We start from the raw sequence: 19,748 nt of genomic DNA, 5'->3' as shown, positions 1-19,748 counted from the left end.
AGAAAGAGAGGAATGGAGGGGAGGAGGAGAGGAAAAGGAGGAGGAGGAGAGGGAGGAGGGGGGGGAGGGGAAGAGGAGGGGGAGGAGGAGGAGGGGGAGGAGGAGGGGGAGGAGGGGGAGGAGGAGGAGGGGGAGGAGGAGGGGAGGAGGAGGCAGGGCAACGCCCCCTCTATAAAGGGACTGGGTCCGGCTCCTCCGGTCTGGGTTCCGGCGCGGCGGGCGGGACGCTCGGGTCGCTCCAGGGCGGACCCGGCCAGCGGCACCGGGACGCGGAGCCCAGCCGGGCCGGGGGACGGAAGGACGGACAGAAGGACGGACGGACGGCGCGGACGGCGGAGAGCAGCGCACGGTGAGCCGGCGGGCGGGGAGGGGAGGGCGCGGGCGGCGGGGACCGGCGGGGCTCAGCCCGGCCCGGAGCGCGGCCCGGAGGAGCGGGCGGCGGCGGCGGCGGCGGCGGCGGTGGAGGGCGGCCGAGGTGCCCTCGGCCCGGCTCGGCCCCCGCCCCGCCCCGCCCGGGCCGCGCTCCGCCGGGGTCCCGGGACGGCCAGCGCTCCAGTCCACGCCGCCGGGCCAGGGCCCTCCGCGTCCTGACCCCGCCTGACCCCGCCTGACCCCGCCTGACCCCGCCTGACCCCGCCTGACCCGGCCCCCTCGCCCTCCCGGCCACCCCGGGGCTCCGGCTCCCCCAGGAGGGGCGCACGCCCACCGCGCGCTGCGGGGGTTCCCGGCCCTGTCAGAAGCGGGGTTCGGCCCTGGATCTGGGGTGACTCTCCAGGAGCCGGCGATGCCAGGAGTAAAAACAGGCCAAACACCTGGGCGGCCTGCCATGCCCCGGGGTCCCCGCCAGGCCATGCCCCGGTGTCCCCCCATCTGGCCATGCCCCGGTGTCCCCCTCCTGGCCATGCCCCGGTGTCCCCCCATCTGGCCATGCCCCGGGGTCCCCGCCAGGCCATGCCCCGGTGTCCCCCCATCTGGCCATGCCCCGGTGTCCCCCTCCTGGCCATGCCCCGGTGTCCCCCTCCTGGCCATGCCCCGGTGTCCCCCAGCCTCGCTGTGCATCTCCCGGCCGCTGGCAGTGTCTGAGGCCAGCCTGGTGAGGTCTGGGGCTGTCTCCCTCCCCGCTGTCCACCCTGACAGCCTACAGCCGAGGGGAACACGGTGTCACCATTGAAAGGGATAGAGATTGAGGGGTTCACCGCGCCTCCGGTGATAAAACTCTGAGATTTTGTTGGCTGTTGTTTCTTGGTTACTGCTCTTAAAAATTAAAGTCTAAACCCGCTGCCTCGTTAGCTCATGTTCCGAGTTGTCAAGACAGATTCCAGGGCATGGGTACCCCAAGCCGGCCAGCCCACGTAAGCCTGGCACTGAAGGTTTCGGGGGACTCCAAGGCGCTTGGTCTCAGCATGCTAGACTTCCATGATAATTCACTCGGGACTGCAATGCGCCTGGACCCCTGCTTCTCCCCCTCCGCTTCCTAGTTCTCCAGTTTCCATCCAGGAGTCTTGGGTTTCTGGTTTCTCCTCATCTGTGTGTGTTAGCTGCACCCTCATCCTTCTCCGGGGAGAGTGGGGTTTCTTCACCCCCTGTCACTAGGTGGTGGCACCCAGAGTTTCCACCTGTCCTGTCAGCCTCACCCTGGCCAGGGCTCAAACATGGAGAAATCTGTGCGCTGTTTAGGGCCTCCAGGTCTGTGCCCTTTCTGATATGGAGTCAGAATTGTGTCCGTGTGTGTAGATAGTTTTGTGTTTTGTTTTGCTTTGTTTGGCTGCCTCTGTGGTTGCTACTTAGTACTGTGTTGTTGCTGTCGTGAGTAATTAGTGCTAATGACTAATTTTGCCTGATGCCGAGGGCAAACAAGGGGAGAAAAGTTGAATGTGCTCCTTCCCTCGAGCCCAGGTAAGGCACTCCTCCAGGTGAGAGGGCGCTGGAAGTCCTAGGGCCAGGTGTGTGTCCCCAGGGTGCTGGGTGCCACAGGGCCCACTCCAGAGGGTAATGGCCAGCCCCAGCCCCACCCCGTGATGCACTGCGCCCTCACTCCCGTCCTTCCCCTCCGCCAGGAGCAGGGGAACCACGGCTAACAAACGGACATTTTCATTTCCAAGTTTAAGGCCAAGTGCTGTGAAGAATGGAAAGCCGTCTTGTAGACACACTGTGCAGGGCTGTACGTCAAGGTGGGGCTGGAAGAGCCGGGGAGACCGTGGGGAGGATGCAAGCCAGGTTATCAGCAGGACTTTCCTTTCAGACTGTTTAGCCAACTGGACACCGCGGCTTTCAAATGTGTCACCACTGAAAACCGCTATTAGTTCCTTTTAAAAGAGCTCCAAGGGAAATTACCTGAAGCCTTTGGATTACAAGATTGGTGTTTCATTTCCTGTAAGTGCTTATTAGAGCAGTATACTCGATATCTGATAAGCCAGAGCGAGGCTTGCGTCCTTCCCACCCTAAGTTCATTATCACCTTATAGTTCCTACTTTTGCATGATGAGAATTTTACCTTGTGAAAAAAAAATCAAAGGTTTTAATACGAATATCTAAAGGCCCTTTCAACCTAGGCATGTAGGGAATTACATTAGTCTTGAACTAATTTGGCAAGTGACCACCATTAGCCCAGGAGGGCTCTAAAAAGTGTTATTTTCCACCACAGCAAATGTGTCTTGAAACGCCTAAGAGCTACAGATTTTCCGGGTGTCTCATTTGTGAGTAGTTACTTTCATGTCAGTTTTGACAACTGGAAACAGAAAACTGAGTGCGTGTTTGAGCAGAGATAGACGAGGCGACCTGGCCAGCTCTCCGGTCCCCTCCACACTCACCCTGGGTGTAACCTTTGTACGTGTGCGCAGAGGGAAATATTCCCTTGCACATGAAAACTAAAACCATGCTTCGTAACGTCCTGTCCACAGAATTCATGGCGTGGCATGGCATGCACGCTGCCACCGCGCCCCTCTTAGTGCTTCTGACCAAGCCGTCTGGAAGAGTTTGCTTCAGTTTTGGGTTGTGTCTAGCTCATCACGAAGCCCATCGTCCACATGGCTTACAAGCACATCTTCAGCTTGCCCGTCTCCTTCCCGTGTCTTTCCAGTCCTGTCGCTGGTCTCGCGTTAAATACTTCTGTAAGATTTTAAAACTCGGCAAACACGCAGGCAACGAGCATGCCCCTGTCTCAAGTCCCATTTCTAATGTGCGTCTATGAGCTTCGTATTTGAAATCCTAGAAATTAATCACCCTTCCATCCGGGTCAACTTTATGTGGCTTCTTATTTGTTTTTATAAACTGTGGGATGTTAAAAATCTTATTTAGAGTGATCCTTTCATGTGCTCTGCATGGTAAACGACAGAGTAAGAACAGTGGAAGGTGTAGCTATGTGGCTTTGTGCTCCTGAAGGGGATTTCTGAGAGTTAAACTGCTCAGCAAGCTCCCGCCGGTATTTTCTCGTGCTCTCTTCTTATCTGCTGTGGGAAGTGAGTTCTGCCTGTGGACTGCAGGGACAGTAGCAGATGCTTGCCTAGGGGTTGTCAGAGGTCGCGCATCAAAGTGTAAGAGTGGTCTTTGCCCTGTCCTGTTGTTGGTCAAGCTAAGCACATATTTAGAAAGGGAACCAGAACAGAAGAGGCCCCTCCTCTGTCCAGCCTTTCAGCCAGGCGGGACTTCTACTCTGAGTGGCGTATGTTTGTTTCTGATTCCTTCCCCACTGGCCACTGCTCCTTTCCGTGGGGCTGTCGTGCCTTCCATAGTGAGGCCTCGTCCAAAGCGCCTGGTAAATTCTTTCCCTAGACCGGAGAGTGAATTTCTTGCCTATTGATTGGTTGATTCATTTGGTTCGTTAGTTTCAGTTACAGCCATGAGAAATGTTTAGTGTTTCCAGATCCAGACATTTTAGAGGAGAAATGTTGTTGGCTCTACTTTCAATCTCAATTGGGTAGTGTGTGTGCGTGTGCGTGTGTGTGTGTGTGTGTGTGTGGTGTGTATGTGTGTGGTGTGCATGTGTGTGCATGTGTGTGGTGTGCATGTGTGTGTGCGTGTGTGTGCGTGTGTGTGTGCGTGTGTGTATGTGTGTGTGTATTTGCTCACACACACGTGCCAGTCCTGGGACGTGAACTCAGAGCCTGTCTGCTGACCTCACATTCTTTTGTTCAAGGCTAGTGTGCTACCACTTGATCCACAGTGCCATTTCTGGCTTTTTGCTGGTTAGTTGGAGATGAGAGTCTCACAAACTTTCCTGCCTGAGCTGGCTTGGAATCATCATCCCAAGAGCTCAACCTCCTCAGCGGCTAAGATTGTAGACGTGAGTCACTGACGTCCGGCTTACCTAGTTATATTTATCCCATTAACGGGATAAGGAGGCTCAAGGTTAATGCCTCAGTCTTGCTAGCTGTTGCACTGGACGTCAACACTATCTTGTAAATGGAGCAGTAATGGCATGGGAAGGGTGAAGAGCAGAACGTGGGTCCCTCCAGCGTGAGGGGAAAGGCAGGCGGGACTGTCAGGACTACCTCAGAACACCATCACTTCCACCCCTCCTCTACCCCTCCAGCCACACCCACCATTCACCAGGCTGGGCTTCACTCAGGCGCGCTGAATAAAACCTGCTTGAACAAAAGCCCTGGGCAACTCAACGGACAGCAAAGCCGGGCTTGATGTGCAGAGCCTACAGCTTGTTTAAGGCCATAGCCTAGAGCTTATTTTCTTGGCCTTGAAATAAAATAACACTTCACGTTAACGTACATTGATTCCATGCCGTGTGCCAAACACCGTGTCCACCCTTCAGATGCAGGCGTTCATTTAATCTGCACAACTGCCATATGAGAAAACACTCACTACTCTGCCCTTCGTCCATCAGTCGTGACGCTGAGGAACTGGGAGACTGATTGAGGAGCTTGCCCAAGTGTGGCGATGCAACAGAAGCGTGCTCTCGGCTGCTCCCCACAGTATCTGACCACCTGCATTTTAAGGCAACTGAATCATATGAATGATAATTTACTTAAAGAGATGATCTGAAATCAAATCCTATCCCCCTGACATTAAAAAAAAAAACCTCGGTATTTAAAAAAATTTGTTTTGTGTATAACATTTGTGCAATATTGCAGAGTTCTAGAAATTCCTGTTTTAGTTGGAAAATGAGGCAATATTAAACCTTTGGCAGTGCATCCAAACTTCAAAAAAGTATATTCTTACAACATGCAAGGATTCTGCTGTCTCAGCTACTCCTCAGTCAAGCTTGGGTTTAGAAGGAAGGTATTTTTCTTTAGCTCTGTTTGTTCAGTTGCCATTCTACCACTTTATCCATGCCTCCAGCCTTGCCTCTTGCTAGTTATTTTAGAGATCGCAATCTCACAGACTAGTTCTATGCTAAGATCTCAGATACCTGAGCGGTGAAGACTCCAGTTGTGAGCCACTTCTAAACATTACCGTGTGCTCTGTTTTTCACATCACTCACCTAAGATTTACTGTTTACCTTCGGGGTTAAAAGGTGTCACTCCAGTCACCTAGACACAGGCACAAGTGAAATCAGGGCATTGGTTTTTCCGCTCTTACTGCACCACAAGCATGGTTCACAACGCTGTAGTTGGAATGTCGGGGCAGAACCGTCCCCAAGGATCTGGTGGCTTGTTTTCAGGCCAGTGACTCCCCCAGTGATTCATCCCAGAAACATTTCTCCGGGGGCATGGAGGTTTTGTGACGGGCTCAGGTCAGGCTGCTCTGTCAGACGTTCTTAGCGCACTGCCGCTGGGCAGAGGGCAAGGAGGCCGAGTCCAGGCTCCCCGCGGCCATGTAGGAGAGGAGCGAGTGCTGCCGGCGCTGGGCAGCCCGGGTTTTCCCCACGAAGAGTTCCACCGGGAGCTCGGGGGAGCACCGACGGGGCGGCTCTAACCCTCCCTGTGAAGACCGCGTCTGCGCCCTGCCACACAGCGAGGCGCCTGCAGGCATCTTCCTCCTCCCTATCGGGCAGATGTGCTCCCTGCTGGCCAGGACGGGGTGGCAGCAGCCCCCCCCCCGGGGGCCACTAGTGTTCCCGAGCACAAGGACATGGGAGCACTGTAAACACGGGTGGGAAAGCCTTGTGGAATTCTTCGGCAGTAAATTCCACACGCTTACACCTTGATGGCCACCGCGGGGTTCCCTGTCTGACCCCAATTCTCGTTTCCGTGTTCTAAGCCTCCCAGTCTGGGTATGAGCACGGGGACGCCCGGTTAACCCAGACGCGGCCACCCAGTGCCTCTCCCAGCCCAGGGCTCTTGCACACACAGCACCTGGAGCCACGTCATCTCCCAGCCCTGGGCCTTCCCGTGGCCGCTGCTGCCCCGCATCGGGAACAGGACGGGGTGGGATGGGCTCGTAACTCACGGCTTCTTGCCTCTGTCCTGACCTCTGACCTGGTAAGATAAGAGGAGGGCCCGCGGGACTAAGCGGCCACAAGCCGGCCATCATAGCATTTAATGGTCATGTGGGGCAACACGGGGGATTTGAACGCAGCCCCCATGCTTGCTAGCCAGTGTTCTGTAAATATAACACATGGAACACGGCACAGGCTGTCTCGAATATTTAGTGTAAGTGAATTAGGCAGCATATGGGTCATGAGTCACGAGCGCTATTTATTCTGTGGGGTTTCATAGACGCTGTCCAGGTGCCGGAGAGGCCAGACTTGGGTTCTCAGTGTTCTAGCTGAAGTGAACTTAGTTAGGCCAGCGCTGACATGTAAGTAAACCCATTTTTTGAATTTTTTTAAATGCCTTCCTCTGGTAGAGCCGCAAAGAAATGACAGGGAAAGCATTTGACCCATCTTGACACGGTTTGGAGGGCTCCTCATTTCGGGTTCTAGATCTGACATGTGTTTTCCAAATTTCCTCTCACGGATCTGTGCTTCCATACGGCGTTCTCTAGCTTCCCTCACCCCTGCTCTCGAGGACCACGCTGGCTCCCCGGGGGCCTGCTACTGCAATCTCACCATTTCTGATTACCACACCCTAGTAAAGGTAGTTGGATTTCGTTGACTTTTTTTAAAAGAACCTTTCTACTGTCTTCTTGAGTAACTCTTCAACTTAAAAACATCTCACTTGTGGAGGCTTCCAAAACTATTAGGAAAACAGTTCATAAATGTGTCTACCTCAGAAACGGTCTGCACGGGCGAGGAAGCCAGTGGATAGGGAGGGGAGGAAAAGGTAGCGGGGTGAATATTTACAGAAGTACACTATAGGTACATATGAAAATTGCATAAGGAAACCCATCAAATATTTGAAGAAGACGTGAGAGGAGGGGGGTAAGAAGGAGTGTTATCCAGAGGATGAACTGGTTCAAAGCACATTGTATACAAGTTGAAAATGCCACAATGAAGCCTCACTGTACAATTAATTTATGCTAGCAGGAAAGAATAACTAATTAATGAATATTTTTTAAAGAACCATAAATTCTAAAGATAAGCCAAAACCCTGGGAAGGCTATGTAAGGTTGTGTAGCCTAACTGGGACTAGCGATGGAAAAGCAAGCAAGTTCAGGGATGGCTGATACAAGGAGAGGACGACCTTCTGAAAACAAGAATACAAAAAGAAGACCACCTCACTCTCAACTAAGGAAACCCTAGCCAGATTGAAGCCCCGAGTTCAAACTCCAGTGCTGTGAAAGAAAAGAAAGGAAGGAGAGAGACAGAAGGAGGAAGGGAGGACAGGAAGGGAAAGAGAAAAGAGAGAGGAGGGAGGGAAGATTTTATATGTATGTATACATATATCCATGCACACACATGTACATATTCAGATACACATATACGTATACATGGACATATATGTCCGGGGAAGCAAGTTAGAACAACCCAAGTCTATGGAAAGAAAAACAGGATCTTGATGTGAAGGGTGCCTTTATCTCTTCCAATAGACTTTGAATGCATTGTATGAACGTTTACTCTGTAAAGAAAAAATGAAAAAACACCTCACCACCACCTTCCATGAATCATTCCAGTCTGTTCTTTCTTGCAGATTTGCTCTATGGCAGACTGAGCTAAGATGGCTGGATCTAAGTAAGTCACTGAAGCCAGGCCAGAAAGTCGCCCCCAGGTGAGTGTCTCTTATCGGTCGCAAATGTGGTGCTGGAGGCTAAACAAGGCCCCGCACAGGGCACAAGGCCCCTTGCACGGCTGCTCCCCTCTCATGTCCGGGTGGACTCTACGTGTAGGAAACACTTCCTGGAAAAGGCTCTGTAGACTGGTGTTAGGACCCACTCAGGGCTGGCGCCGAGCCGGAGACACCCGTACTGGCTTCCACAGAGGGCTTTCCCCTGGGTATCTTGAGGGTTTGTTCTGGTGCACACACACGTGTTTTTCTGCTTTGTGGCGGTGCTTTGTGGATAAGCTGTGACGTCTGGACTGGGCGTGGTTTTGGTCAATGGCATCATAAAATGCGCGTCGCTGTTAGGAAGATGGCAAGACAAGAGCACCAGAGGAAGGGGCGAGAGGGCGTGATGCCCAGGAGCAGAGTGTCCCCTCCCCCTGCCCCTGGAAGTGTGGCCGGGCCTACCTTCCTGTCCTGTTTCTCCAAAGCCTCCTGTTCCCAACATTCACATTTTGGGGGACACAACTTCCAAAATAACTTAGGCCTTTTGACTGAGAGTACCCAAACTTTGAAGAAGATAGCTTTTAAAATGTTTAACTTTTTCACTCCTTCAAGTTTCAGATGGAAGCACACAGCATGTTTCAGTTTTGTTCATTAAAGAACAGGTGCTTTATCAATTCTGCCAGACCAGCAACCTTGTCTTTGTTCTTGTAAAAGAACCAAGGTCCCATTTCAGGCAGAGACACTACCAGAATGCAGAAAGACCTTCTGAATTCCGTAACACCCCTTTAAAACTATCACCAGACTGTGACTACAGAACTCTGATCTCTTATTGATTTCACCCAGCATTGTGCAAACAGCATTTTGAGGCTGGTTGTATAGAGACAGAGAGTTGGTGTTGAAATCTCAGGACAAATGAGGAGAGCCTGGTTAGTACATTTAAAAAGAAAGGCCTTCCTTAATGGCCTAAAAATCTGTAGGTCTGGGCCATACAATATGGCAGCCACTTGGTTCACATGGCTATCTAAATTCAGATGTGAATTAACTACAATGAAGTTAAATTTAGTCTCTCCACTGGGTAAAGGTTTATGTGCTTTGCAACTTTCTTGGGAAGGTTAGAATATTTTTGAAATTCTAATTTTCACAGTATTAAGTCATCTGGGCCATAGCTCTCTTCTACCCTTTTCCTGTTTTTCCCGCCTATTATAGATGAGGGATTCAGCACGTTAGCTACTCTCCCAGTGTTTTAGGTTCTTCATTTCTTGTAATGTATGAAGAAGTTGACTGGACATAACCACAGTTTATCTACAGGAATGAGGTTCCCTTGCTTAGTTATACCTCTAGATCTGCTTAGCATGTAGCCACGTAGGAGTTAAGTTACTATTCATACTTTTCATGATTGAAAGGGCCAAGAGAATTAGCCTTCTAAATTTAGAGGCTGTGTTTTGCTGGCAATAAGAACCTTCGGCTTATACCAAGAGTGTGGTCACCTTCTCTTGTCAACATTTTACTCGTCTTTAGACTTTGAAGACGACTTCGGCTATGGAGTCATTCAGACATTCCCAGAACGCAGTGCTGCCATGCCCACCTGGCAATGACAGCCGGGTACTGGAACAAGGCTTTCCTGCCTTTCCAGACTAGCCTCTTCCAGCAGGGTGACATGGGGACAAGATGGTACTGCGCCCTCCAGACCCAACCAGGAGGAGCAGTGCTCTAGGGAAGCACAGGCTCATTCTGCCCAGGCAAGAAACAGAGGCAGGCCAGGCATGGCGACTGATTCCCAGCCACGATCCGAGCCCTGGGAGAACGAGGACTTTGGGCCTGGTCTGCACAGTGAAGCACTCTCACAGGGGAAAAGACGAAAGAGAGACGAGCGAGGCCCTCCCAGGTGAGTCAGAGCATAGGGGAGAGCGGCGTGGAGAACTCAGTGAATCTCCCAGGCCAGCAATGGGCACGTTGCTGCCTCTTTGTCTTTCCAGGAAGATCGGAGGATAGAGGATGGAACAAGTGACTGCTAGGGATAGAGTCGTGGTTCAAGAGGTAGACTGCCTGCCTCGCAAGCAGGAGTAAAGCTCAGTGTTCAACCCAGTGTTAAAAACAACAGCAACAGAAGAGGCCTCTTCGGCAGTGCAAACCACCAGCGGTGCCAATTTCAGTCACTGGGGCAGAGTGACAACAGCATCTCAGCAAAGTTATTGTATAACCCCGACAGACCAGCCCCGAACTGTTCTTGGATCCTTGTCCCTGATTTGCACACAATGTGTTTATCTATGCACAACCGAGCGAATGACGAACGCGAGAAGTGATCTGGAGAAATGACTGACATCACCTGGGCTCAGGGAAACTGAGGCACAGATACGATTCCCCCAGAGAAATTAGGCCAAACATACCTGAGTCCAAGAGTGAGAAATATAGTTGTATTTGCAGAATCCTTAAGATAGTCCTTAAGATAAAACGATGACCATGTTATCAGAAAGATCCATGAAGAGATATATATATATAACCTACTTGGTGATTTGACCCTCAAGGGGAGATACTTCAAAATCCTCCATATTTGATTGGGTTTTTTTTCCCTTTTCTGGTTTCTTTGTGTCCCCATCTATCATTCCATACTGGTTGGGAACAAATATGTATAGATTATACTACATCCCAAGAGAAAGTGCTTCTACTAACCTTCTCAGCAATTCATGCTAGCAATTAAAGCACCCTTAAGCTAAATAGAAAAACTCATTTCACAGGAAACTTTTATTCAATATATATAATTAGTTTTAGTTAACTTTATTAATGCAATGTCGCAAATCAATTAGGTTTGCAATAATCAGATGTGGAAGACTCGAGAGGGGCCATTTCTCTCCCAAGAGGGGAAGGTGACAGACAATTTCGTTGGGAAGGAAATGTAATTAGACTTGATAAGTCCTGAATGTGGAGTCAGGCACACATCTAAGTCGGAGTATGGTAATTGGAAAAGTGATCAGAAAAACAAAACAACACCAAAAGGCATGACCTAGAGCTTCTCCTCTTTGTGAGCAGCAGCTGGCACTGGGGAAGGGCTTTGTGATTGGGATTTATTCACCAGGGCTGTGTGCTGCTTGTCGGTCACCTCTGAGAGCCTGCCTGTGAGGACCCCATGGCCGAGGCAGCCTCTCCCAGGCTGCACACACTGCCTGACCTGCCCAGACCCCACTGGTTTTCTATGTCTCAGCCACCATGATCTGGACACCAGTTCTGGAGCAGACGTGGGGGGGAAGTAGGACTGTCAACGCCATCTCAAGCCAGGGCCAGCCCTTCTGAGTGAAGGTAGCATTGGACATGAGCTGTCATTCCTTCAGTGAAGGGTCGTGACAGCTGCCACCAGCCCCTTCTCAGACAGGAGCCTGGCCTGGCCCGGTGCCGGTGGACGGCCCCTGGAATCCTAACTGCTTGTGAGGCTGTGAGTCGGGGGGGCTGTGGGTTGAGGGTGGAGTGGGGTAAAGCAGGCTAGCCTAGCTAGGACAGGTCGAGCTCATGCCAGGAAGGAAGTCGGAGCCCAGGTCAAAAATAAGCAGCAAAACAAACCAAAAATAAAAAAAGACTGAAGGCATGGCCCAGGGGAAAGAGCACCTGCCTACCAATGCCAGGACTGGCAAAAGAGAAGCCTCTGTTTTCAACCCCACTTCCAGTCCCATACAGAAGGACAGCCGTGTGGAATACAGAGCATGCCAGGTGACGGGAGGATCGGAAGGCAGGGGCTCCGGAGACCTCTCGACGGGGACAGTCCCCGGGACCTGCCGGGTACCGAGCTCTGCCAGGCAGAGAGCTCCAGACACACTCGGCCCTGCAGAGCCCTGGGGCCCCGAGCAGGCCGAGCCTGAGCAGCTTTTCCTGAGGTTTAAAATGCCTTGAAATAGGACGAAATGGCCCACCACTGTTGCCAGGCCTACCACCCTGGGTCCTGTCCCGGAGCTGTGTTGCTCAAGGCTAGTGCTCTGACTGGCATTCGTGGAGCCATTGCTCCATTCCCTGTTCTTGGCCAGTCCTCAGAGATGGAGTCTCACTGACTTTCTTGCTCAGGCTGGTTCCAAATCGAGACCCTAAGACCCCAACCTCCTTTTTAGCTGGTATTACCAGCGTGAGGGCCGGCACCTGGCATTGTCTGATTGTTAATTCTACATCTCTGGTCCTGACGACCCACTCTTCAAGCCCCGGAGTGGAGGTTGTACACCATTGTCAGGAGATTGCTTTTCATGAAATCTCTCCTCCTCAGCCGCATCCGATGCACCCATGTCCTCAAGAACTCCTGGGCCCGAACATACATCCCCCCACGTCATCCAGATCTCTCCTTTACATACATCCACAAGTAAGGTGAAAATTATTTCATGAACTGTTTCACAGACACAAAAGCTGTGGGTAATCTGTTCTGACGTGGTGCTATTTTTTTTAAGCTGGTGTTGTTTTGTCTTTCATCATCCCTGTGCATTTTACGTGCCCTGCAATTCTTCTAGATTCCCTAATGAGGAGGAGGGAACAGGCGTAGTTAACAATCGATGGCTGCAGGTTGGGAAACAAGAAAATGAAGACTAATTGTTTCTCTCCTGCTAATTTGATTTTGTACAGCTCCTCTCCTCCTGGCTCGGGCAGAGTCCGTTGCTATTTCTGGCGGACAGGGGCGAGGGAGAAACATGGGTCCATGACGCCATGCTGCCCCCATGAGCTGGCATGTCACCCTCCCTGTGGGCTTCTGCCTCATAGCCACCTAAAGACATTTGAGAGCCAGAGCAAGGTGCCTTGCTCTGTGCAGGAGCATGGCTGCATCCCCCAGCGATTGCCCGGACATTCTGGTGCCCGAAAGATGGTGAAAAAAAGTGCGATTTTTCAAATGCCATCATCTGTGGGGTGGGAGAGCAGGTTTAAACTCAGGGTCCAGGCACTTTCTTTCCCTCAGCTGTTTTGCTCAAGGCCAATCCTCGACCACTTGAACCATGGCTGCGCTTCTGGCCTTTTGGTAGTTAACTGGAGTTAAGTCACACACTGGGCTGACTTTGAACTTGGATCCTCAGATCTCAGCCTCCTGAGTAGCCTGGATTCCAGGTGTCAGCTGCCAGCACTCAGCACCACCATTCTTACTTATTATAAGAAATTCCTACTTATTGTCTTTGTCAAATACGTATATTTTGAATTGCCCTAAACGTGAGCAAATGAGTAATTAAGTACCATTTACTAGGAAACATTTTTAATGTCAGAAAAATTCAACCACACAACACCTAGAACACACTAATCTCTGCAGAGACACCGCGAGAAGGAGAGGGACCCTGCAGGCCCCAGGCCCGCGGTGCAGCTCCCCTCCACAGAGCCACTCATGGGGGCTGCCCTCCCTCTCCCCCGCGCATAGTGGGACTACCCTACCTGCTCTCACAGAGCTAAAGAGGGGGCTCTGGAGGGGGGGCAGGGCGGACCTCACAAAGATGTGGGGGTTCGTTCTGAATCACCAGCAGGTTGTTAAAGTGAAGTATAACCCAAACGAGCATTGCTGGTGGAGTCCCGGGGCCCAGGGCAAGTCCACAGCATGATGCAGTCAGGTATTTGTCTCCGTGCAGGATGGACTTCTGTGTGCCCCCATTTCTGACCTCATATCTATAAGGCGCTAGGACATGTTGAGAATCCACCCTTCAGAGCCCAGCAGAGAGCACACCCCTTCCCCCACGCAAACACAGGCGAGCTGGGCCCCGCTGACCTGATCTGTGTGTAGGTGCGTCTCCCAGTACAGCCTGCGAGTAGTGTGACTGCAGGGTGTCCTACAGACTTGCTGTATGAAGACCAGATGGCCCAAATCAGCCCCCCCCGCCACTATTTTGATTTCCTTATTTCCTTGTTCTCAGGATAAAAATAAGGTAATTCTAGTCCTAGATCCCAGTGTTACTAAGGTAGGGGAGTGAAAGTCAACCAGGATTCAACTTCTCAAGAAAAAGGAAGCCAGTCCAACTTGCTTCAAATCTCCATCCCACAGGTTTTGCTACTAGAAAGGGAAGAGAGAGAGAGGGGGGGGGGGAGAGGGAGAGAGAGGAGAAAGGGGGGCATTGGAGAACTCTAAGTCACAGGGGTGGAAGAATGAAAACTGCATCCTAAGTGAGTTCATAGGGGTTTTCATTTGCTTCCGGATTCCCTGAATTTGAGCTGCGTCTTGCCCTCCAACTTTTTAATGGCTCTCAAAAATGTCTCCTCTCAGACTGACTCAGCTTGACTCCAGTGTTTTGTCTGCTGGTGTCTTGCATATAGGGTCACCATCCAGATGAGAAAGGGAGGGAGAGAGAGAGAGAGAGAAAGAGAGAGGGAGAGGGAGAGAGAGAGAGAGAGAGAGAGAGAGAGAGAGAGAGAGAGAGAGAGAGAGAGAGAGAGGGGGGGGGGAGGGAGAGAGAGAGAGATTGATTTTAAAATACCTAAATGGTACACCCTTCTCACAATAAATAAATAAATAAATAGGGGGAAAAACTCTCTCATCCAAGAATGAGTCATCTTGAAGCTCTCCCAAGCTGTGATCTAGTTTTGAGGGTGAAAACTTTGGGAGGACCGTGGTGCTGGGCGGGGCCTGGCTGCTAGCAGCTGTCCTGGGAGGTGCTGCCTGTCACTGAGCTGAGTTCCGTGGACACTGCATAGGTGGAGAGCACGGGAGCCAGCCGCCATCTGTTCACAGGACACTCTTGGCCTCAGGTGTCCAGTCCATCACTCACGGGAATTCCCAATCGGTGACAATAAACAAACCCAGAGCCAACTGGGTCTCCACCCTTTGTTGAGCTGAGCCCACTAACCAGCCACTGCTATAGCCAGGACCCACACTGGGGTTCCAGCTACCACCTTCCTTCTTCCATCCTTCCCCCAACCAAGTCTCCAGTACCTAAAATCTTACTGTACCATGGAAGCATTCCCCTCCTCCCATGTAAGTAAACACTGTGCTAGGATTTAATTACAGGTTATAGGGATACTGGGCAGAATTATAAGCTAATGTCATTTGAATAACAGAAGAGTAGAGGGGCTGGGGGGAGGGTGTTCAGAATAGAGAAAGGCAGATGATTTTTCTGTCTCATTTCAGTGAAGAAAATTGCTAATTCATATGCCAGGAGCCACAGGCAGAAATGGCAACAGGAAGCAGAGAACACTTAGCAACTTTCAATAACGTGGCCTGCCGTAGGAATTACCGCACTGTGAATTAGTTTCATTCCACAGCAAAATAAATCATTGCAATTCTGGTAGAGCAACAGTAAAAGACATTTATTAAAATTATTCCGGAATCCTAGTTTCAAGATGCATAAAACTCTCAACATTTTTTTTGCCTGCAAAAACATAAAAACGCATTATAGACACACACATGCATGTAGAATGTAGAATGTGTAGGCCTGGGATGAGTTATTTTCCTTTCTGTTAAATATTAGCCTTTGTAATGGACCCAGATGATCTGCCAAATTCCACTTGTAAATGACTGTGTTTTAATAAGGAGGAGCAAGGCTGATAGAGAAGCAGCGCTGGCCGGGCTTCTGCTTCCAGAGGCTGGAACACGACGTAACTACGCCTTTTAAACAAGGAGGAAGCCTCTCGGCCTCCCCCCTCGCCTGGCAACCAGCGTCCACTTCTTCTTCCCCCATATGCTTCCCTGTACACAAACCCTGGGACCAACCCCAGTGGATTCTGCCTCTCACAGCTGGGATAGTTTCAGCCACTCCACTGAAATGTCTGCACGCAGACGTGTGTATGCAAAGAGTCCCTTTTCATCTCTTCTCATCAGGAGGGGCCCGAGATGAAGAACTCTCATTTCCAGGTTTCTAGGAAGTTCCAAACCAGGGTTATCTATGACTGACCTATGGAGAGCAGACTCAAATAGGGAAAGCGTTGGGGGTGCAGCCTGCAGTGGGGACCCCCAGAGAACATGGCCTTGCCCCGTACATTCACATGTGGAATCACATTGAAGATTAGAAAGTGAGCCTCAAAGGACCTTCACCAGAGAAGTTTTATTTAAAATCCCTCATAAAAGAGATTTTTTTTTAAAAAGTGGCATTAGAAATGAACTTGATGAGAATTAATTCAGTCACTTCCTGTCTTGTTGCAGTAGAACAAAATGGATTAAAGTTTAATGGTAAAACACAGATCTAAAGGCAAGGAGGAGGGATCTGTTTTGCACAGGCATCTTGCAGAAGGTAAATTTTGTTCCTCTGATTTGTTGCCTGGCTGAGGGAGGAAGTATTCACAGCCTACTCAAATAGTGGGGTTACCTACTCTCTTCCCAAATGTTTGGGTTTCTACCAAATGTCCTTTGTCTCTTAAAGTGCTGTGGGTTTTTGTTGTTTCCTTATGTTTCAATTTCTTGGTGATAGGGCTTAAACAGATTCTAAATCTTTAGAACTAGGCACTGAAATTGTAAAGTTTTAGGTGGTTATTTTTTAATAGATAATACAGACCTCTAGTGGTTGAACAATTCGAAAGTCTCCACAAGAAAAGGAAATTGTGCTTCAAGCAGGACATGGGGCCTGGCAGTATTTGCACATTCCAAAGAAAGAAAATCTGAAAATGTGCTAGTAGAGAGGTAGGGGAGCCTACCCTTAAAATGTCAAAGAGCAAAGAATGCTGAGTCTGTATTATTTTTCTTATTAAAGATTATATAAATGAGCTGGACATCAGGTGGCTCACACCTGTCATCCCAGCTACTCTAGAGGCTGAGGTCTAAGAATCCTGGTTCAAAGCCAGCCCAGGAAGGAGAGTCTGTGAACTCTCACTCCAGTTAACCAGCACAAAACCTAGAAGTGCAGTTGTGGCTGAGATGGTAGTGCTCCAGCCTTGAGTGAAAAAGCCAAGGAACAGTGCCCAGACCCTGAATATAAGCTAGAGTACTGTCACATAAACAAAATAACAACAACAACAAAGATCGTAAAAATGGACCAAGAAAGATTTGCGTTATGTGAAGTTTGCAGTATTTTTCTTTGTAAAAATAAGCAGCTTGAAGCTCTAAGAGTCAACAGATAAGAATAAGACACAAGAAAGTGGATTTGGGGGCCAAAGCTACTCTCATTCTGCCTCTAAATAACTCCCCGCCATAGCATGGTGTCCACCTCAATTTTGAAATCCATAATTTAAGGATTTATGCCATGGGGTAGTCTTTGAAAGCCTCTTGCAAACTTTTAGCATCTAGTTTCAAGTAAAACGTAATATACTAACAAGTGGCAGTGTAGAGGGGGTCGTGAATTATTGTTGGTGCCCGGTGTAAAGTGTAATTCACAGGTTTGGCTCAGACATGACTTAGATGAAATAATTAACTATGTACAGTACTTAACAGTATAAAAGTAATTAATCCAGCTGCCTCACAGAGGTTTGGCCTAAATAAACATGCCATAAGAAAAAAGCCATAGGATTCTCTTTTTCATTCAAATTACTACGTTAGTAGGCTGACATCTTAATATGCCAGAAGAAAGATATCTTTCCTTCACACACACATACGCACACACATCATATTCTTTTCAAATGTTAATGTACTTCTTTTTGCTGAATGAGTACCATACTTTGATAATTGTGGGCAAACGCTCTCAATTAATAGTTTTATGCCTCTTTTTCGCTTCACCGTTCACTGACAATGACTGTGAATTATGGTGTAAATAATAAAATACAAGATGCCTATGGTTGCCTGCACATGCCGTTGATGGTTCCGCAGTGCTGTCTCGGCTTACCTCTGGCAAACTCGGTACCCCGGGGGCTCAGGCTGGAAGCCAGCTAAGCGCCCTCCCTGTTCTGAAGGCCCTCTGCCAGCAGGTCCAAAGATGAAGGACCAGGTCAGCGGCCAGCAAGAGGGTGACAGATAAAGCAAGGCTCTGTGTTTGGACAAGAGAAAAGGGCTTGGGTATGTCCTCTCAGGGCAAGAGCTCGGCCCGCTCTTACGAAAGCCCGCCATTCTGTGTGTGTGCTTCTTTGCCTGATTGATTGATCCCTGTAGCACTCTCTCTGCCTCACAAATTGACAAAGGAAAGGAGGAAGCCTAGTAGTTTTCTTCCGGAATCGGGTAGCAGGTAGGTAAGGTGTAGGCATGGTTACTGGTCTCCCTCTGATGAATCACTACAGCATGGTGGTCCGATCCTGATCGCAAAGAGAGAGATGAGGCGTAGTCATTCCTCCAGCATCCAACAGCAGGAGAAGATACAGGTCAGAACACATACCCAGAGACTTCTCCTTCAGGCCAGGAGGGATAACAAGGACCTAAGTTATGGGCCCACCAGAAACAACTGAGAAACTACACACACACGCCTGAAACGGACCGTCACCGTCAGATAACAGAGGCACTAGTAACCCCGAGCACCGGAGAGGAGGGAGATGAGCCAGGAAAAGGCACTGGAGAGTTACAAAGACTTCCCTCCCCTCCCTTCCCGCCAGCATTTCAGTATGGGAGGGTGACTGACTGAAGGGCCTACAGGGAAACAGGACCCAGAGATCCCCCTGCTGCCCCAAATCAGCTCCGTTCACCCCAGTCAGTGTGGAAAATCTCACAACTCCTGGCCTCAGGCGGCATCCTCAGAAAGGTTTTGCTCCAGGGAAAGGGAAATAAAGAAAAAATAAAGAGGACTCCCAGACAAAACACTGTGCTGATCCTACTTGGCAAAACTTAAAAACCAGGGCCAAAAGAATCAAACAAAACCGTTTCCCAGAACAAGACTGGAGACTTGATACAGTGAAACAGCCACTGCCCAACTCAGTACACCCCCACGGTGCTTAGCATTCATTATGAAACTGCAGACAAGAAACTAATCCAGAGCAAGAAAATAATCAATAGAAACAGACCCAGGAAGGAGGCAAACAGGAATCTTTGCACAGGCGATGAAGGGGCTGTGCTCACTGTAGGCATATCCAGAAGGCCGGCTGGGCAGCGCACATAGAGACATAGAAGGCACAGCCAGCACTGGAACTGAGACATAGGTGGAAGCCATTCTGCAGGGGAATGTGAGGTGCTCTGAGCACCCACAAATCTCCCCCCACCCACTGAGCTCCATCTCAGCAGCCTCTTGCATAATATTTGCTTAATACTAGAGTTCTCGGATAAAAAGGGTCAGCTGACCTTCCCAGCCTGTCTCTAGCTCATGGAGCCAAATGGCACCGCCTTCCATGAACTAGCATGCTTCAGTCCAGACTGCAATGGCTGGACGTGCAGACCCACAACGTGGCGCCTTTGTATCCGCCAGAGAACATTCAGTCTTCAGAATGCTGTTTTCCATTCCTCTCCGAGGGTTTCCATTCCTGTGCAAGGCACACGGCACAGCAGCAGCTAATACACCCTCTGGGTCAAATCAGCAATTAATCAAAATAATACACATGGTGCCCTCAGATGGAATGCGAAACACTTTCACAAAAGTTCATCTGTTTTTTTCGGCTCACTTGTACAGGAAGTTTTGTGAGGGCTACAACCTCCTCCCCCGACCCCAAGAGTATGTTATTGCATTCTATCCTCATCCAAGATGAATGTGCTACTCCTTTAGCCAACAGATCTGCTTACTCAATAGCAGAACCTTCCTGCAGGGAGTGGAGATTGAATGATTTGCCTACAGTCCTAATTTTCTAGAGAGGCCAAGAGAAAAAGACCCAGAAACCTCAATCCCTAATGCTAGACCAGTGTTTGCGATAAGCTTTTATTATTCTTTTTTTAATCCCTGCCAATAGTGCAGTTGACTGATTCTCCCACTCCAGCGTCTTTAGTCATGTTGTCTGCTCGTTC

At 49.9% G+C, this 19,748-nt stretch overlaps 1 protein-coding gene and 1 long non-coding RNA gene across 2 annotated transcripts in view; one reads left to right on the top strand and one right to left on the bottom strand.

Moving 5' to 3' along the window:
* Positions 1-19,748, bottom strand: part of LOC150042995 (uncharacterized) — a 99,797-nt gene that overhangs the window by 16,532 nt on the left and 63,517 nt on the right. The window lies entirely within an intron of this gene.
* Agtr1 (angiotensin II receptor type 1) overlaps positions 216-19,748 on the top strand; it is a 31,799-nt gene continuing 12,266 nt past the window's right edge. Inside the window, exons 1-2 of the mRNA XM_090323327.1 lie at positions 216-349; positions 7,964-8,041. The gene's annotated coding sequence lies outside the window, so the exon portion shown is untranslated. The remainder of the gene's footprint in view (positions 350-7,963; positions 8,042-19,748) is intronic.

This window comes from Megascapheus bottae, chromosome 32, assembly GCF_031878675.1.
Source record: "Megascapheus bottae isolate mThoBot1 chromosome 32, mThoBot2.hap1, whole genome shotgun sequence".
NCBI lineage: Eukaryota > Metazoa > Chordata > Mammalia > Rodentia > Geomyidae > Megascapheus > Megascapheus bottae.
Note: the sequence above shows the minus strand (reverse complement) of the source record. Positions and strands in the feature narration are given on the sequence as shown.